The following is a 21,401-nucleotide window of genomic DNA, read 5'->3' on the forward strand; positions in this document are numbered from 1 at the left end:
CAGAAAGCATCGTACCTGTGTCGCAATTCGCTACCTCCATTGTTCGAACACCGTTGTTCCAACAACGTTGTTGAGGACCCAGCGGCACATTTCATTGGTGGAAAAGGTGTCAACGTATAATACCCCACCCACTAGAAATGCTCCGTCACTGGATGCCTATCACTTGTCTTTTATAGATTCTCCTTTCCTTCCTCGATCCTCGTCCTCACTGAATGATAGGGCGGCAACGATGGGATAGAGGACCGAGGATCGAGGAGGGATGTTGAGAGGCACCCACTATGTGTCGACGAGTCTAATTTAAACCCAAAGTGATTCATGCTGGCATTATCATTGCTATCAGAAAAAAACGAAAACCTATGCAAGCACATGAAACAGTTTGCTTAAGCTGTCCAATATATGTAGGCTACTTATTTGTGTGAAATATCTAAAAAAATATCTGTACAACATATATGGCCTAGACTAATTACAAATTACCGGTATCACAAAACTAAATCGGTGTCTGGTGGTTCAGCTGTTGCATGTCAGTACATTGCGCGCGCGGCACAATTCGCATCTTACCTCTCCATGTCACTTTTGAGTAAGAGCAGGCATACCACACACACAACAATAGGTCAGACCCTAAATATATTTCATTGCTTTACATCGAGTGGCCAGGAACACGACATCAGTTTAATAGTTCCACGACATTACTTATTAGGGTTATTTCCACGTTTCACTAGTCAGAAACAAAAGCATGTGTGATGCATACGGGAAAAGAACCTACGATGTTGTGATGATAAGCAACCTGCCTTAACCACTACACTAATGAACGGTGTGCTTCACTCGAGGGTTTGTCAATATCATAACAGTAGCCTACCAAAACGCAAACCAACACGCAAATGAACGCAAGGTAACACACGTAGCAAGAATGAGCCCAACGGTATTTTACTTTATATTAGCCTACAGTATAGCGCAATCATTGAGTCACGAGAAAACAACAACTTAGTGATTTTTGGTTGGGCGCTTGTGATTTTTGGTCAGGCGATCTTGCACTGACGACATCACCAGAGCCCCTTTAGGGAGAGCCGGTGTTCTGTCGAGTTGGGCTGCCTCGTCGAGATGAGCTACCGTAGCAGAATTCGATAGAACGTATCTGTTGAGATGGGCTACCTATCAAGTTGGGCTACCTTAATACCTATCAAGTTGTGCTACCTACAGTAGTGGCACTGCCATTTCGTATTTTCAAACGATTTAGGGCCATTTATATAATAATATAATATGTTTTATGTACATTTACACCCAAACCCCAACATTAAAAATGCACATTTACAAATAAACAGGATTTTCCGGTCATTGGTAGTAAGACAAATGTGTTAAATCAGGCTCCAACCATAACCTCTAACGCTGATATTTACCACGTTATGTACAGTATTTTAGCCTACTTCCTGTTATCTGTGTTCATTCTTGGCAAAGCCATGAGATATCGATGGCTTTGGTTCTGGGGAAGCTGTGGAACTTGCTGCTTAAACGATCTGTTGGAAACGACGACATCGAGGCATCAGGTGAGCTTATCCGTCATTTAACCAGAAATAATACACCGTTTCAAAGCACACTGGACATGTTTACAACATCTCTGAATGAATGTTGCCCTGCTGAAATGAAGCTTTCAGCTAGCCAAGACCGCGCTCTTCTTAAGCCATGCATTATCGTTATTCACTTGTCGATCAAACTTTCTGTTTCTTCAGTGCAACCCGATGTTATTTAAATGTATGGGTAGTTGTTAAGTGTAGCTGTTAGACATTTTAATTCAGTATCACAAAGCGGGTAATAATGATGTAGACTTGCGTCTACTCTGACACGTGTAAACAAAGCTAGCCTATGCCCAAAACGTTAGCCCTCATCAGTAGCCTAATAAACCAGAGGTCAAATTAACAAACGGATCTTGTCTGATGCTGTGTTGATCGTATGCATGCATTTCCCCCTTGTTTTTATTTTATTTTTATTTGAAGTCCTTCAGTTGACAGCTTAGAAAGGTAAAGCTATTAGTAGCCTAGCTGGCTCTCCTTCGCAGAGGTGGTTGCATAAAATGTGTATGGTATCCTGAGCTCATGCGGCATGCAACAGGAAAGATGTTTAGGCTACATGTCAGATACCCTGTCTATTTCTTATGTGAGTCATACCAAAATGCATGGCGACATACCCAATGTAGACCTTCCATGCTGTGCTTCCAGATAGGCAAATGAATTAAGACATGCAAGTCTTAAGGTGCACATAGAAACCATAGAAATGTGATTGGTTCTATCTCCATCTATTGTATGTTAAATTGAATATATGATGCATTCTTTTTCTCAGATGAATCATTTACATAATTTACATTATGAATCTGCAATATCAAGAGGAGTGCTCCCATGAATTCATCCATAGGTGAGTTCATGTCACACTTTCAAACCTGTGTGTGTGTGTGTGTGTGTGTGTGTGTGTGTGTGTGTGTGTGTGTGTGTGTGTGTGTGTGTGTGTGTGTGTGTGTGTGTGTGTGTGTGTGTGCGTGCGTGCTATATATAGTGTACTATTCTATATATTTATAATATACACTGCTCAAAAAAATAAAGGGAACACTTGTTCATAGGAGTATAGCATCAAGTCAGTCACACTTGTGGGATATTGATTTGGCCAGTTATGCAACAGAGGTAGTTGTGAATCAGGTTGACCTGCTTTGATGTCAACAAAATTTACTACAGGTGTACTAGAGGGCCAACTGTGAGACGACCCCCAAAACAGGAATGGTTTTACAGGTGGTGGCAACTGGTAATTTTTTCATCTGTATCCTTTTTGACTGATGTTTCACTAGTTTTGCATTTGGATAGGGTCAGTGTTACTACTGGTAGCATAAGCCAATATCTGGAGCCTACAGAGGTAGTCCAACTCCTCCAGAATGGCACACCAAGCTGTTCCATTGCCAGAAAGATTGCTGCGTCTCCCAGCATAGTTTCAAGAGCATGGAAGAGATTCCAGAAGACAGGCAGTTGCTCTAGGAGAGCAGGACAGGGTGGCAGAAGGTCCTTAACCCAGTAGGAGGACCAGTATCTGCTCTTTTGTGTAAGGAGGGACAGTAGGAGCCCTACTATAGCCCTACAGAATGACCTCCAGCAGGTCACTGATGTGAATGCCTCTGGCCACACTGTCAGAAACAGACTTCATGAAGGTGGCCTGAGAGCCCGATGGCCTCTAGAGGGACCTGTGCTCACTGCCCAGCACTGTGGAGCTCAATTGACATTTGCCATAGAATGCAAAATTGGCAGGTCTGCCACTAGAGCCCTGTGCTTTTCACAGATGAGAGCAGGATCACCCTAAGCACATGTGACAGACATGAAAGGGTCTGGAGATGTCGTGGGGAACATGATGCTGCTGCAGTGTAGTATAGTCTTATATGAAGTAGAAGTATTGTGTTGTAGTACTATGCAGGAATATGTAGTTATAAGCAGTACTATCCTTTATATTTTAATGAGTGTTGTATGGAGTTGAAGTATTGTGTCGTGTAGTACTGTGCAGTATACATTTATAAGCAGTACTATCCTGAATAGTACTGCTTATAACTACGTAGTGCTGCATAGTGCTACACAACACAATACTTCTACTTCATACAACCCTGATTTCAAAAACATAAATGCAGTTAAAATGTCTGTTCATTTTATTGTGTAGAAGTGTGTTAACATTACAAATTCACTTCCAATTGATTCCAGCTTAGTCTCAACTCCCTTCCATTATGCTGTACAGATTTATATATCTGGTGTTCATCTTTTTAGGTGTCTTGTGGGTATTAATCCTGAGAGGGGGACAAAGGCAAATGGCAGGAAAACAAGAAGCACCCCTCCTCAGGTTTCCATGTGCTCCGAAAACTGATGGACTGTTGTTATGCCCTCGTCTGAAAATGGTGAGTATTATACAGTGCAACCGGAAAGTATTCAGACCCTTTGTTGTGACACTTGCAATTGAGCTCTGGTGCATTTTATTTCTATCAATCGTCCCTGAGATGCTTCCACAAGTTGACTAGAGTCCATCTGTGCCTAAATGAATTCATTGCCCATTATTAGGAGAGGCAGCCATATCTTTATATAAGGATTCATATTGAAGATGTAAAATTCTACAGCATCGAAAATGCTCAAGGGCATGGTAGCCTCCATCATTCTCAACTGGAACATTTTGGAACAACCAACAGTCTTCCTAGATGTGGCTGCTCAGCCGAACACAATGCTATTGAGTATAGCAGGGAGCAACAACACTTAACACACATAGAAAAGTGCATGGTTTACAGAGAAAGCAGCAGTGAGGTTCAGTTGTGCAAAAAGTGTAAAGTGAGGAAGACCAGGTTATGAAGTGAGTGCTTAGTGCATGTTCAGGTGAAGAATAGCTTGTAAATAGGTACTATCCCTAAAGTGTGATGTTTTACATCTGATACTACTGTACCTTCTCCCTGGGTGACTGTGAATAGATGGTGTGCTGGATGGGAGAGGTCAGAGATGATGTTTACGGCTTTCTTGGAAAGAAAAAAAAGGCAGACTACAGCCAACGATTTTAGAGGCCCTGTGTACTACCCTCTCAAGCCGTTGTTTGTCCTGGCTGGTGGTGGCACTACCATACCATGCCAGAGCAGGATGGAGAAGGTGAGTACGCTTTCGATGGTAGCCTGATAGAAGTGGATCACGCCTGCTTGACCGACCCCAAATTTCCTCAGCTGGCGGAGGAAGTGTAATCTCTGATGGAAGGAGGGGACCCACTACTTGGCCATTAATGGAGATGGGAAGGTTTGACAGGCAGGATGGTGTTGAAAGCTGAGCTAAAGTCAATGAACAGTACACAGGCATAGGTGGACTAAGTATCAAGATGCTGTAGAATGAAATGTGTGCAAAATGACTAGACTACTAGACGTTCAAAGATTTTCATGACAACAGAAGTGAGTGCAACAGGCCTATAATCATTAAGACAGGTTATGTTAGTTTTCTTGGGCACTGGGATGATCAGATTTAAGACATGCAGGTACCATTGTACTGTTAAGAGACAAGTTGAAGATGTTAGTGTGAGTTGGAGCAAGTTCATTTGCACAGTTCTTTAATGTAGCTGGTGTCACCATCAATGTTGAACTACTCCATAAAGACTTTTAGCAAATTGGTGTAAATAAAGTGGGTTAGCTTGAAAATGTTCCACTCAAGGTGACCAATTGTATATTTTTCTTTCACAGAAAAGCCCAAGGACTCAGAACATGAAGCCAAAGAAGTAGATGATGACTCGGACCAGACATACCAAATGGAAAAGCCCATTAAACAAAAGTAATCAACCCTACTGGAGATGAATGCGAAATTCTAAATCAAGTTTTAACATTAGATTTTAGAGTTTTTTAGAGTTTCCAAAGGATAGGTCAAGCAGAAGTAGTGCAAAAGGTGTCCTACTTGCTTCGGTAGGAGGGGAAACGTATAGTCTAATAAACGTTTTTAGTCTTGCACCAAATCGTCAAGGTACTCATGGCTGTCAGTTAGCGGTATAACAATATTTTAACAATTTTTTTAAGAAATCTTAAGTGATGAAATATATTGCTCTACGCTCTATAGGGCTGCTTGATTATCGTAAAAATCATTATCACGATTATTTTGTTCAATATTGAGATCACGATTATTAGATGTGATTACTCAGTGATTTTGGAACTATCATCCATATTCAAAATGCAATTTTTAAAAATGTTTTAGTTGAATTTTAAATATAATCCAACAGGAAAAAATACATGTAAAAAGATAATGCACAAGACAACTTGAGACAAAAGGAGAGCATTGTAATGAAACTGAATGTTGCAAAATAATGATTATATTTTGATTATGCTATTTTCATAATTGTTTAATTTGAGTTATTTCACAATAGGTTTCAAAGAATTGCTGTACTACTTTAAGATTATTATTTTTATTTATGTGGTGATGATGATGCCTCCCTTCCTTCAGATGGAGGCTGCTGAGGCAGTTCATCAATACAACACACACAAACACACAAATGACGTGGAAATAAAGCATGCCATGCTTAACTCATCAAGTGAAGTGTTATTTGGATAAGATCGTACCAATGTAGTAATACAATATGTATCTACTCATGATAAAGTGAAGGTATTGCTACAACATTTAAAGGTGAATATCTCTGGCCTATCACTGAGATGTGTTTATAGTCAGAAGTTGCAGAGCATCTTCAAAAGTATGACACCCATTAGGCTCCATGATCTTGGCAAATTTGAGCTGGTTTACCGAGATGTTGTACCACTTAAAGAGTGCAATAAAATTGTATTAATTAACTGTCATCGAGTCCATTTTCTTGTCTCAACTCAAGAAGTTAAGCCTACCTTACACTGATAAGATTTGGGAAAGATTGTATTTTAATGCCTCTCTTTCAAGCTTTGCTCAAAAGACTACAATCTTTCAATAATCTTTCCCAAATCTTGTAAATGTAAGGTAGGTTATAGTTCATTTTGCGATGCATGGTGCCAAAGGTGTGGTGGTAAAATGCAGGTGGGTAAACTATGAATTCTCATGGAAAGGTGGACTATGCCATGTGGTAGGCTCAGATTTTCATAAAAGGCTTTCAGAACATGTTTGATGAAGGTTATTGTTCGATGTTTATAACAATACCACGTGGTATTGATTAATAAAATATATGCATATTGTTAATGTGGATAACACAGTGTGATTTTTGAATGTGAAAAGTTGCAATTGGTGAATAAACTATTTTGAGAGGTAGATAAACAACAACAGGTGGATAAACTATTTCTGAAATTGTGGATAAACTACGTTTAGCTGCTACTTGCGTTTATCTTCCACGACATCCCTGCCTTTAGCAATGTTATGATGGGTTATTCCGATTAGTTTAGCTAGCTAACAAGAACACATTTTACACGATGGGAAATCAGTCATTTATTTTAAATAATCGCCTACCTCGCTATTTATTTTTACATCATCGTTACACGACGACGTAGTAGACATTTATACATGTTGAGTCGACTAACTATCCACATCCTCGCTGTTTACATGGACGCTACCTCGGTGTTGAGAAAGGTAGCTTAAAATGACAGTCGTTTTACTCCCAACATTCGATTTTGACGGATTTTTCAAGTGCGCTTGCGCGGTAGCTCATCTCGACAAGTAGCTCAGATTGACAGAACACCGGTCCACTTCCTATTAACTCCATTGTACCGGATTGTTCCTGCAATCTGTTGAAATTCCGCTAGGGGCGCTGCCGAGCAAGTGATAAATGAATTGTGGTCTATGGAGCTAGGCGGCTAACGCTCGTTTTTTTCACAGTTGACAACTTCATTTCTTAATGTACATTGTCGTAGTAGCTACCTGAGTATATGTTTTCCACTGGAAATGAAATAAAAAGTCACTCATGTCCTTTCTGCTTTTCATAGGATGGGCCGCTTTCCGTGTAACATGCTAGCATTTAGCTCATGGATGCTGATTGGTCAGTGAGAAATCGCGACCAATTACGACGACGTCGTGAAGCTGAACCTTCTTTTAGGTCTATGGCCGTAAAGTGGTTCGCTTTTGTGTCACGTGACATGAAAACTTTGAAAGGGTTTTTAGGAATAACAACACATATAGAAAATTGCATTGGTCAGCTAATTGTCAAGTCAAGTTATCCTGCATCGCATGCATTAATGCAATTTCAGGAGAAAAAATGATATAAAGACAAATGTGGTATTGGGGGGTTCAGCTCCATTGCCACCCATTCATTCATCACTTGCTCGCGATCGCCCTCTAGTTACAGTACCATGCGGAAGTATTTCGCTAGTGGTCCTTCTCCCCTTATTAGACATTCTCTGACATCACCAACTGGAACTCCCAAGGTACGACACAGGTGCGACTGCCCAGGGGCAGTAGTTCAAACGACCAAACTTTGCGTCCTTGTTTGCGATTGAGAGTTTGAACTACCTTTTCTAGAAACACCAAATTCAAGAACGACGGAGCGAACTCCCAAGATTGCGACGCAAGTTAGCAAACGACACTTTCTAGAAACGCACCCCAGAGCAATGAGCTGCCTGCTTTACTTCCTGTACATACACACACACTAACCCAGAGCAGTGAGCTGCCTGCTTTACTTCCTGTGTATACACACACACACTAACCCAGAGCAGACCTGCCAACCTTGAAAGAATTTTATGAGTACTAACACCCCCGGTCGGATCCTCCAACTTACATTCAAGACTCTATTTAAGACCTTTTCTATACCACTTTGAATGAAGTTCCATACCAACTTGTTATCCGTTCGCCACTTATACAGCACAAAGTGTATGGGCTACAACCAAGGTAGCCTGGTAGCCTACTTTGGTGGCACTGTATGTGTATACAGTATGTATGTGTGTGTGTGTCTGTGTGTGTCTGTGTCTGTGTCTGTGTCTGTGTCTGTGTCTGTGGGGGTGGGTGGGTGGAGGGGTGCATGGAGGGGTGCATATCAATTAAAGAATATCATACAAATTACTAATAAAGGCTACTCTTCACATACAATATAATGTGGGTGTGTGCAATCTACAAAAGTCTCTTTTTTTATTTGAACATGGTTCAGGCCTTAAAACAAAGACAATATCTGAGCCTGAATTATCAGGCTTTTGAAGAGGTCATAGGCCTTATGGAAACCTATTAGCATATCCTACTGAAGTAAGTATGACAAGATAGGCTATTGAAACAAATCAGAACCTATAAACTAGCCTACATTAAGCTTGCATTTGTAAAGTTGATCTGAAATGTTTAACCTGCAGCCTAAGCTACTTGCAGATTATTTTGCTTAACTAACAATGTTGTGAAAACAGTATTCAAAACATTGCATGTTAAACTGTGCCCTGTAGGAAGGAATATTCCAGATGAATAGAACGTTTCTTTGAAAGATTTCAGCATGCCAATCATCATTGCTTTTGTAGAATGACACATGCCAGTTAAGGAGCAATTCATCTTTTATTTGCATAGCCTTTGATATACTGATGAAGTTCTCTGAATTCTCTACACCGTTTACACCATAAATTGTTCAAAATGAATTAATTCTTCATCACAGAATCTCGTTGTAGCCTATGCTACGTCTATTTTTACATAACTCAAGACGGCAACATAAGGTTAGCGGTCTTGTAATGATAACGTTTGCAATATTAGAAGAAAACACGCTGCCACACTGCTATACTAATTCACTCGTTTTGAATATAATTGTCAAAGTTTAACTATACCAGCTGTGACACCCCTGTCCTCTGACATGTCAGACGCACCTGCGCTTGCACACACTTTCACTTTAGAATGGCGTGACTGAGGGATGAGAACCGCGAACAGAAGTTGCAAAATAAAAGCGTGTTTGTTTATTTTCGGAATAGACGCATATTTTCCCTTTGGGATCTGCAATAGCACGGTCTCTACCGAAATTAATTGACTACTTAGTTGTACTAAGACCTTGTGAATTATATCTATGGCTGTGGCTCTGTAGCGCAGAATCAACTTCACTGACACACACTGACGAAATGCGAGATCAAACGAAATGCGTAGTTTAGAGCAGGGAATCGTACCCATAGACATAGAACGCTAGACAGAGCAACCGACGTTCTGGCCAATGGAAGCAAACGAGACGCGAGGCGGCCATCTTGGAAAGGTGATTAATTCCACTCCGTGTAATCGCTTTGGCTGGAGAAATTAATTGTCAGACCATTTTAGTAAGAATTCCTCACTACATACCACTAATTTTCACGTTTCTTTTTTGTCATGTGCAAATCTATGCTAAAGGACACACGATTATCTGGTTTTAGAGCAAAATGTTGCACATTTTGTGATTAAAGCTGCGTTTTGACCCACTGTACCATACATCACTCACCTTAATATACTAAATTGCTCAAGGGATATCACCGGGCATCCTCTTAAATCTTAAAGAGGTACCCCTAGCCTACTAGATTCTGCAAAAAAAAAAAAAAAAACTTTTACAGACAAAACCAGGTTTACCTAAATTATGGCATTTGGCTGCCGGACTATTATAAGGGGGGAAAGGAGAAAGATGGGAGGGAATCCTATTGAATCCTGGTTGAGACAAATGCAGAGAGCAGATTTATTTATTTATTTTGGATATGGATAATAGTTCATTAGCTGCAATCCTTTGTTTGTTTTATTATGGTTATAGTTATTTAGCAGACGCCTTTGTCCAAAGCGACATACAAATAAATAACTCAAATTAAATTAAACAGTGAATAATTACAAAAATAGGGAGAATAGTAGGCCTAATATCATCAATAAAACTGTATAAAACAGTTGAAATGTTATCATTCACACTACACTGTTATAGGCCTATATTTCATTCAGCTTGCCATAAACCTATTGCAAGGTCATGCATTGCCTGTTGGATTCAACTGCAACTCCATAAAAAGGTCATAGTAAATACAGCACACCAGATTTTAATAAAACAATTTAATTAAGTTTTTTTTAAAACTGCTGTAATAACACTGGGATGATTATTAAACATTACATACACACACACACACACACACACACAGGTGAGGTGATTTGTTTCAACCATGTATGATGCCTGGCTAGATAAACTTAACTTGTGACAGTACTAAATCTTTAGTAGGCTAAGCTACAATCTATTACAGTTTTTGCCCGTTGCTTGAACACATTTTGCAAAACTTCGCTCACTGTGCCAAAACTCTACACATAAGTAAACAGAACACCACACTAGGAAATATACCTTTCACGTCTATGTCAAATTGAAACTCTACTATCAGTACCTAAACTCTGCTATGAAAACCTAACAATCCTTTGTCAAAATGTAACTCTGGTGAAAAAATAAAACACGCTTGCGTCATATGCATACACTTTCAGATCAGGAGGAACACACTAGTCTACTTTATATAAAACACCTTGCTGGAATACATTTAGCAAAACTGTAACCGCTCATTGTGCCAAAATCCTACACAGTAAACATGACACAACACTGGGAACTATACCATTCACATCACTATTTATAATGGCTAAACTGAAAGCTTTTTGTAGCTGGCTGATTGGTGTTCAGTTTTGCAAGTAAGTGCCTTCAAGTGTGTATTTGAGTGGTTGCAATTGCCCGATGTGTTTTGTATTTTGGTTACATGTGTTTTCCGAATGGCGCCCTGAGATTTCATTTTTGAACAAAGTGTCTTATGTATGAAATAGATAGTATGCAGGACCAAGTGTGTTGCATAATTGATAATTGCTTAAGGTATGGGTACATGTGTTTGAGGTATGGTACAAAAAGCTCCAAGTTGTGTTACTTTAGTCTAAGCATGGGTCTATAGTGCAACGGGCAAAAACTGTAAAATGCACTAGAATGCAGGAAATGGCAAACAGCAGAGGAGCAGGTGGACACTGGGTAGAGGACAGTGGAGGAGCAGGTGGACACTGGGCAGCAGAGGACAGCGGAGGTGCAGGTGGACACTGGGCAGCAGAGGACAGCGGAGGAGCAGGTGGACACTGGACAGCGGAGGAGCAGGTGGACGCTGGGCAGCGGAGGAGCAGGTGGACGCTGGGCAGCGGAGGAGCAGGTGGACGCTGGGCAGCGGAGGAGCAGTTGAACGCTGGGCAGCGGAGGAGCAGGTGGACGCTAGTCAGCGGAGGAGCCGTTCAAACTCTCTGCAGTCCTGTATACTCATGGCCCTGCTTTGGTACAATGTCCATCTTAAGATCTGAAATGTTATGAGGAAAAGATGAATTAGTCAAGCAAGTTATTAAGCAAGGAATTTAATAAAGAGAGTGATAGAGAGTAACAATAACATGATGTATATGACTTTAAAAGTGCTAATTTTCTCTTACCTTATGGTCTACTCAGTGACACAGTGTGTGTGTGTGTGTGTGTGTGTGGGTGTGGGTGTGTGTGTGGGTGTGTGTGTGTGTGTGTACTGCTCATATTACACAGAAGTAAGGCCAGTCAGTACTTATGAGGTAAACACTGAGGGTCTAGGAACAACAGTCGACAGCTAGTCAATTCAGATGTAATAGTTCAACACTAATCCCAATATTACCCCCCTCCAGGTGTCAAGTAAGGTTGGAAAGGGGTTTTCACGCATTTTGTATTACACAACATTGCATTGGAAAGCTATACTGTACTAGCCACTGTCCATCTGATTGTCTAACGTTAGCTGCTGACTGTATGTTATCTTACTATTATATTATTTCAACATCTCTTGTTCCTTCATTGCTTCTGTAATCTCGGCTTCATTGAAAATGAGGGCTACCCTCAATGACTCTTCGAGAATAAATAAAGGTTGAATGAATGAATGAATGAATGACTAAGTTGCTAACATTAACGTTAGCTGCTGACTAAAGTTGCTAGCTAACAACGCCCCCCACCCCCAACTCAATGTGGACTGAAATGTTTACTCCTATTGGCTTTTACAATATTTAACTTCAATTACTTACTTCTACTTATGATGTTCAAATATGTCATGTTTAATCAGTTTCATTGCCAAGCAATTCTAGCTAGTTGTACTCTTGTGTTAACCTAGAACGATCAATAGTGCTAGCTGTTAACGATGTCAGCATCTTTAACTCTGTGGTAGCCATCGATAATATGATAATATGCTGTTACAAAATACAAACAATAGCACAGTAATGTTAAATCTTACTTGTGAAGTTATCTTGTTTTCCTCATCTCTGCCGTTCGCTCGTTTGAGTAGGAGTATGCAGCACACCAGCCCGGAATCCTGTATCTTCCGTATGTGTTGTCTCTCGACGTTCACCTCTCCAAGATGGCGGCCGTATTTCTCGCGTCTCAGCAGCCAATGCTCCGTCTAGCGTTCTATGTCTATGATCGTACCAGCGTACTAGGAGGTCAAAATGCGTGCCCGCTACGCAAAATGCGTACATGTTGGCAGGTCTGCCAGAGCAGTGAGCTGCCTGCTTTACTTCCTGTATATACACACACACACACTAACCCAGAGCAGTGAGCTGCCTGCTTTACTTCCTGTATACACACACACACGCTAACCCAGAGCAGTGAGCTGCCTGCTTTACTTCCTGTAAATAATCACACACGCTAACCCAGAGCAGTGAGCTGCCTGCTTTACTTCCTGTATATACACACACACACTAACCCAGAGCAGTGAGCTGCCTGCTTTACTTCCTGTATCACACACACGCTAACCCAGAGCAGTGAGCTGCCTGCTTTACTTCCTGTATACACACACACTAACCCAGAGCAGTGAGCTGCCTGCTTTACTTCCTGTATATATGTGACTTGGACCCCCCCAAATGGGACCAAAACGAAACTTTGGGGGGGGGTCCTGAAATACTTGATATATTATTAAAATTAAGTGTTGAAAAAAAGTCTCTGGTTATTTAATATTTCTCAACGTACTAGGAGTAATCTAGTGGCATACGATTTCACACACCCAGTGGACTGTACCATTTCTGCGCTAACACGCACACACTGCATTACACACACACAACATAAGCGCGCACCTCACCACTGCATACTGATCGCTACCTAGACTGTATACATTAGTTCAGCTTTTGTTAATGTATTATTTCTTCGTTATTTGGTTAAACACTGGGTGAAAAGGGTCTGAATCAGGGGATATTCATCGTGATATATTTCCTGATATGTGGAATATCAGGGAATATATTGGTTGATATGCTCCTGATATTTTTGTCCCATTTCGCATATCCAGAGCATATCAAAACTCCTGAATGGCACTGCGACGATATGCCAGATATCCTGACTTCATATACTCACCAGATATGATCCATGTTTCAAGTATTAGCTACTTATATGACTCAAGATATCTCTGGTATTTGTTGCCATATATCCCCTGATATGTCAAACATGACACCACGCATATACTGCCCAGATACTGCCAGGCAGAGCTAATTTCACAGGCATTTATGTGCATGCCTTTATTAGTTATATATTTAATAGTTTTAATTATTTAAATGAGTTATGCCCTATATGAAATAGTTTTAAATGTGGGATAGGCCTACATCACCAACACTGAGCTTATTGTTACACCCACAGCCATTCAACATTTCAATATTTCATTGATTGTCATTGTATAAATTATTATTACATTATTATATTAATTTTACATAAACGTAATTACATTATTTACTTTGCACCTGCACCTGCATTATTACAACTACTAAATCCCAGTGACTTAATCTAAACATTTAAATTCATATATGACAGGCAATAAAATTTGTTACATGGTCTTTATTGTATTTATCAAGAAATACTCAAATCAATATGGCTTTCTCGTCTGCAGTGGGGGTACTTGGGTAGTGACACTCGCCGCCTGTCAATGACCTGTCTCGAGTGAGAACAAGACTTCTGCTTGACCTCAGTGGTTTCAACAGTCCATGGTCTGGGCGTGAAATGTCCTTTAAAACATGTTGAGTCCTTGTCCGTACTCTTCTGGTATAGTTGTCCTGCAGGGAAGGCAGAGGTGCTCTGATGGGGATCCCTTTGGCAGTAAAGGTCAGGTGTCTGCAAAAAGAGAAACAAAGCATATATTGTACATGAATATAATTAATGTGAACTACTCAGTTTGTGTGACAAATAAAAGCAAACCCACAAGAGCCTAAAAGTCAGGTGCAATAGTTAGGAATAAAGTTGGGGTACACTTAGAAAATGTCCGGTGCATTTATTTTGATCAAGGGGACATTTTGAAGTGACCCTACACTTCCGAACAGTAGTATATCTGTGTGCATACCTAATTGCAACACTGTCTGCAGAAGCTCTTGCCTTCTTGCGTAGACCACCTTTCTGATGCCTAGCACAGATCATACCCCATCTGATGTGCAGTACCAGCCTCTGGCTCCAGGCTGGGGTTGCTGGAGGGCACCTAAAATAAATAAATAAAAAAACAGCAATTGCCATAAATTATGTTATTGTTGATTAATATCAAAGCATTAAAACAAAAGGTAAGTCAATCAGGTGTACAAACATATATATATATATATATATATATATACATTTACCTTATGAAGGCCTTTCCGTCATCACCATCAATGTTAATTCTTGATATCAGTTTATTTGTGAGGGTTTCTGTCAATAGAAGATATCATTTAACAAAATTATACATTCTGTACAATACATTTGAAATAGTGATTATGATCAGTTTGGCATATATTCACAACACTGTTTACCTTACCACCAACATAATGGTAAACATGGCTAAATTTCAAAATTCAAGACTATTATAAATAGCCGCATATTCATGCATTACACTGCACGTATGTCAAACAAATTAGTATGGACAGTAACATACCCCATAGCCCTCATTCAAAACACAAAGACACTTACAGCATGTTGAGGGCAGCATCCATGGCTTCCAGACAAAGTCAAGTAGCATGTAGTAGTAGAAGGACAGACCGACTTTGTCCTGGACTATTGAGCCCACTACACAGTCATAACAACAAACAGACACATGAAAAAATGGGATAAACTAACCACAGTAACAGACACAAATACATGCACACATATTATAATGCTACATGTGATACTACGTGTGTGCGTGTGTGTGTCTGTTTCTACCTGGTGAGTGTACTCTTCATTGGAACTTTTTTCTTATGGAACTGGCACACATTTGGAATATTCCAGACTGCACTCAATGGTCTCAGGACAGCAGTCCTCACAACTCACCGCCTGCAAACAGGGAACAGAGGGAGACTAGGATTAATAACCTGAAAATACCATCACTGAAACACTACTGCCCTCACATGCATCTTAAATAAACACATACTTTTGCACAAGGTCAGGTATAAGCAAATAGGGGCTATGAAATGAAGAACATGTTGCATAATGCTACTCATACATCAAAATAGCCTACTTTGACAAGATTTGAGTCATTAAACGAATGCCCCCCATTCAAGCTTCAGTGAAAAGACTACAAGCTGTCAACAATCTTACCCAAATCTTGTCAAAGTCTTCTGGTGTAAGGATGGCTTAACACTACGTTACCTTTCACAAACTAAAGATCCCTGGCATTTACTTCGGTATTGACGTGGGTCAGCCGCCTGTCTCTGTAACGTTAAAGTTCACGTCAGCAGCAGCCACTTTAAATGTAAGGTATAGCTTCTAGCTAACAAGAAGGCTGTTAGAACACACACATTATTTGTATTTTTCAAATGCTTTATGTAGATTGAGTTGTTTTCTTCATTGTTTATTATTTTCTTTACTGTTATTTATTTTTACATCCCCTGGCGTTTTTGATCTATTTGTGTCGTATACAAATGACTGTATACTTGTTGTTTTGTGATCAATAAAAAAAAAAAAAAAAAAAAAAGGTATAGCTTCTAGCTAGGTTAGCTAACATTCAAGACTGATAGCCTAGCCCCAGACCATTTCATTCAAACTAAAACTTTACATTCATAACGACATCTCAGACAGACTTATGATATTACTACCATTCCATAATGGTAGTTATTGGAAAAGTTAGCAGCTAACATGAATTAAACAATTAATAAACAGCTAACGTTAGCGATGTTAGCTCGCTAGCTAATTCATAACGTTAGCTAATTCTAACATGACAGTTGACGGTTACATTAGTGCTACATTATAAATAAAAAAAAAACCTGTATTTTTCTAATTAATTCCAGTTTTCAGTTAGCATACAAAAGTACTGTAGTTCTTACCTTGGATATGAAGACGGCAGAGTTTGTACAGCTTCAGATACATGACAGAAAAATGACGGTTGAACTGAAGTCGGACTCGGCAGCAGTGCAGTGGTTGGATTTTAAAAGTCAGTTGGGTGGGGAAGTGCGTGCGCATGCTGATAAGCATCCGTTATATTTTAAGAAATCGTGGAAATTAGACATAGCCTTGGCATATTTTAAACTGTTACATTAATGACTACCAAACTCATAAAATTGGATATCTAACATAATAGCCTGTCTAAGGATGATAGACCTATTAATCCAGAAATGGTGTGCGTGACTTGTGCTTTGAGTATCGCACCCCTGATTTCTGATTAGCAAATCAGGAGTCGAAATAAGTCATATTTCCACTGATTCTTAAAAACTCAAGATATGATCAAAATTGTTCCTGATATGCTGCATGTCATAAAAAATATCCTGACGGCATATCCCCTGATTCAGAGCCTTTTCACCCAGTGAAACAGCAAATTATTGTTTAAACTTATCACACTTCCGTCCTCCCTCACTGTCTGGTTCCCTAGGCCATGCCAGTGTCCCTGTCGTTCCTGTCAACTTGGGATAGGCTATCATCCAGGTTTACTTGTAGTGCAGTTCAGCTAAAACTCATCTCATGGATAATCTGGACATTAGCTTTTTACTTTAACCTGGGGCTCACATACAACAATAAACTAGTGGATTTGTCTGTGAGACACAATGTGATTATAAGCATGAAAACTGAAGCGTCTATTAAAGAAAAACGGCTTGTTTCGGCGCAGCATGAGAGACGAGTTGACAACGCATTAACCCGAGTAGCCTTGGCTACTGTACGGAGCCCAATGTTAACTTTTCCTGCGTTGTCTCAGGACGTAGTTTGAGATCTCAGGGGAGACTTACAGTAGGCCTATATTTGGCTGGCTGCTCCAGGGCCGAGGTACTTGAATTGACTCGGGTGAACTCCCTCTCTCCTTCACAACAGCAGCAGGTTAATAATTTGCACTGTGGTTTGGATCCGAGGATTTATTTTTTGATCTTTATAACAGTATCACTACATTCACATCCCTCTGTAACATGCCTCTCTCTCCCACTCTCATCTCACACACACGCAGGCGGCACCGAAATGCTCCGAAAAGGCTCGTTTGAGATCAAAATATGTCTGTCTTCGTCTGTCTACAATTAACTTCTCTGGTCACGAATCTGATCTGAATGAGCGTGTAAAAGTTTTAAATCTGCATGCAATCGTTGTTTGAAGCGTAGTTTGTACGCTACTGTAGTTTTGCTCGTCTAGGCTGGGCCTATAGGTCATAATAAATTAATCACTGAAGTCATGATGCTTAAGTCGTGTCATTTATTCCCTCCGTGGTATTAGCATAGCCTGTCCTACTTTTAGTCTAAAACAATACATTGTTATTAGGCCTATTTTTTATTAGGCTACATAGCCTAATTCATTCTGCAATGCAATTGTTCCTAATATAGCCTTGATCGTCACTGTTGATGGAGATCCGAAGTAGGCCCATGATGTATCTGGATATTGTAACGTCAGGCTGGTTGTTCAGTGTTGCAGTGTACTTGTTTGTAAGTCACGTCGGTGAATCTGTTGCCCTCATTCAGCGCGTCGCTCCCCGCAGATCACGTGAATAAGCAATTTGGGAAGATGCTTCCTTAATCCTGTCTTATTAAGTAAGTTGGTGCTGTTTGTTGTTTACCCCGATATATTTGTTAGCAATATTTTTCTTCAGAATTAGCAACCTGGCATAGGCATTTTATGCAGTTACCACGAATGTTGGTTACACACCGTTAGTGTGTAGTGATGTAGGTATGAACATAGGCCTACTAGACGCAAGGTAAAATTATGACGTCATTGGCAATTTTGTCAAAAAACAGACCCCCCCGAAGATGGAGGGGTAATTCGAACACTGTGTGTGTGTGTGTGTGTGTGTGTGTGTGTGTGTGTGTGTGTGTGTGTGTGTGTGTGTGTGTGTGTGTGTGCGTGTGCGTGTGCGTGTGCGCGTGTATGTGTATGTGCATGTGTATGTGTATATGTGTGTTAGGGGTTATAGGTCAAGGGCACTTCAGCCTTGGATGTGACGTGGGAGAGCAGTTCCCCACATTTTTTGTGGGGGATCGCGGATCGGGGAACGGGATCGGGGAACCCTATGGTTACAAGCTCGAAACCCAAACCAGTAGGCCACGGCTGGCCCCCTCTATAATGAGACTAGTCTATCTATCTACGTATCTATTTATCTATCTATCTATCTATCTAAATACGATATTTCACATCAAACGAGACTAATAGAAAACATGTGTTTAGTAACCTGCTTAATTTCATGTGAATGTTTTTGTCCGAAAAAAAAATGTACTTGTTGTGTACAGGTCTTTCTTAAGACAAAGATAAAACACAAACCAAACCACAATCTGCTATGCTAGTCATAATAATAATCCTCTACAAAGACATGTCTGACTAACACCAACCTTAAGGTCTGCAGTTTGCAGTGGGGACTAGACAGTCCCTTAGAGAGAAGATGGACTCCAGAATCTCCCAGGTCATTGTGACTCAGGTCCAGCTCTATCAGGGAGTTTGGTGACTGTAGAACAGCAGCCACAATTCCACAGGACTTCTCTGAGAGTTTGGATTCAGCAAGTCTACATAACAACATGAGAAAGGATAAAATATTGCCCAATTGCCCAATCACACAAACACACTCACCCACCCACACCCCCCTGATACCTGCACAAGACTTCTAGAGAACATGTACTTGGGCAAAATTGCAAATCACTCAGTCACGCACCTACCCAGCTAACAATTTCTGGTTAGGAGAACGTTTTTAGAACGTTTTTTTCCTGGTTAGGAAAACGTTGCCTGAAAGTTGCGAAAGTTGCCACAAGGTTCCCCAGGAAAGTTTTCTTGACGAAAATACAAAGTTTTTTTCTGGTTGTTTATTTTGGTTAGCAGAACGTTCTCCTACCCTTTAGGGAACTTTACTATATTTGGTTGCATTAACGTTCCTCTAACCTCCCAGCAACAAAGTGTAAAGGGGGAAAAAATATGTAGAATTACCGCGATCATCCAGGCATGGCTCCGCTGTACACTCGCCGTCTGCGGCGACAGCCTATCTGCAGCTTGGGAGAGCGAACGTCTCTGATGACTAAGGCAATGACATTATACTACACGCATATCAATTCACTTACCATTAGCTGCTTGCTGAACTGCGACGAATACGGCTCGTTAACACAAATATGTGTCAGCTAAGTATTTAAATGCGGTTAGGTCTAATACTTTCTTGTCTACGGTGTCTTTTCCTATAATAAACGATTAGTCAGATCAAAACATAAGCAGAGCAGGCGCTAGCCTAACACACTGTTTCAACATTCAAAACTGGCTGTTTTTATTGCATCGTATGCCATTAAAAGTCCTCGGTTCAGAATTATGATGGATTTTGGTTTATTTTGTTTTAAATTGGGACTGGGAATTGTGGGATAGGCTGAGTGAACAGCACATAGGCTATAACTTGGACTACGTGTTAGTGGAGCTAGAGGAGTCCTCATCATCATATTTTCATAACAAATAAAGCTTTAAAAACATGAATGCATTTCAGGTGCCACTCTAATCGATTATGGATTAATCCAACACTATTCGTCAGATTAGTTAGCATGAAATCGTTGTGTGCCTGCCTGGGACTATGGCTAGCTAGCTCTTACACCCGGTTTACCCTGTACAGTGTTTTGTTAAAGCCTGTTGGACTTAATGGAACAAGTGCATGGAGAACGATGTGAAGAATGTGATCGATACCATACAGCCAGTAGCCTACGTGAGTAACTTTATCTCTGTGTTATCCAAATGTCTTAAAGTTAGCGAGGTTGAGTCTGCTAAAACACCAACACCCCAGAACTCACGGACCCGAGATGGGAGTTTCTCAACCTTCTCGCGCTGGCCCCTTTAGCTGACGGGCTGGCTCTGGTCCATACCTGGTCGGCCGAATATCAATCCAACAGAGGGGGGAAGAATAGAATAGGGCTATATGTCGATTTTGCAACAAATTATTCCGACTCTGCAGTGTGGCTGCTGGCCGTGTTCAATTGGAAACTCATAGAAACTCTGGGGCGATTTTCATCAACAATAATCAACCCCACGCACATAACCAGAGAATATCGATATGGTTATGTAGCATTCAATATGAGAAGGGGAGATTTGTTATGAGTTACCATGGTGATGACTGGTGTGATTGAGGTTCCGGTGTGAGAGTGCGTGTGTGGTTGTTGTTAGTTGTGGTGAGCCGCCATTAAACGGAGAGCTTGTTGTCTCCTCCAAAAGAAGTATCGTATCAGTGTATGTTCTTAAGTGAGCCTTACCTTGGACGCTACAGTTATACAAATAAGATACCAAAAAACAAGTAGCAACGTTGTGTGAAAAGAGAAATGCAACCAGAATATAATGTTTTTTTCTTTAGTTGTAATAACGTTCGGGAAACTTTGATAACCTGGAGCTAACGTTCTCTCCAGGGTATTAGAAGGTTACTGATAAACTAACCACAGGAGAACCAGCGGCTAACGTTATTTGCTTGCTGGGATTCAACCAAAATATAACGTTTTTTTCTTTAGTTGTAAAAACGTTAGGGGAACGTTATTTGTTTTGACAACCTGGAGATAACGTTCTCTAAACGTTATTAGTAGGTTGCTGAAAAACGAACCATAGGGGAACCAAAAGCTAACGTTAGTGAAAGTTAGCAGAACGTTAATTGTTTGCTGGGTACACACCTGAAAGGTTTGTAATGTTAT

The 21,401-nt window shown here is 40.4% G+C and overlaps 1 protein-coding gene and 1 long non-coding RNA gene across 3 annotated transcripts in view; both read right to left on the minus strand.

Moving 5' to 3' along the window:
• The window catches only part of LOC134080623 (NACHT, LRR and PYD domains-containing protein 12-like), a 79,612-nt gene that overhangs the window by 24,403 nt on the left and 33,808 nt on the right, over positions 1 to 21,401 (minus strand). The gene's annotated exons all lie outside the window — the stretch shown is intronic.
• On the minus strand, positions 14,191 to 18,579 carry LOC134081164 (uncharacterized). Of its 2 annotated transcripts, XR_009939477.1 has the most exons (7): positions 16,629 to 18,579; positions 15,955 to 16,016; positions 15,529 to 15,639; positions 15,298 to 15,393; positions 14,973 to 15,039; positions 14,705 to 14,836; positions 14,191 to 14,478 (listed from the first exon to the last, which is right to left on the minus strand). It is a non-coding gene; the product is annotated as an uncharacterized LOC134081164 (long non-coding RNA). The 2 variants fall into 2 exon arrangements; XR_009939471.1 differs by lacking the exon at positions 16,629 to 18,579 and having other exon boundaries at positions 15,955 to 16,168.

The sequence above is a fragment of the Sardina pilchardus genome, chromosome 1 (genome assembly GCF_963854185.1).
Source record: "Sardina pilchardus chromosome 1, fSarPil1.1, whole genome shotgun sequence".
NCBI lineage: Eukaryota > Metazoa > Chordata > Actinopteri > Clupeiformes > Clupeidae > Sardina > Sardina pilchardus.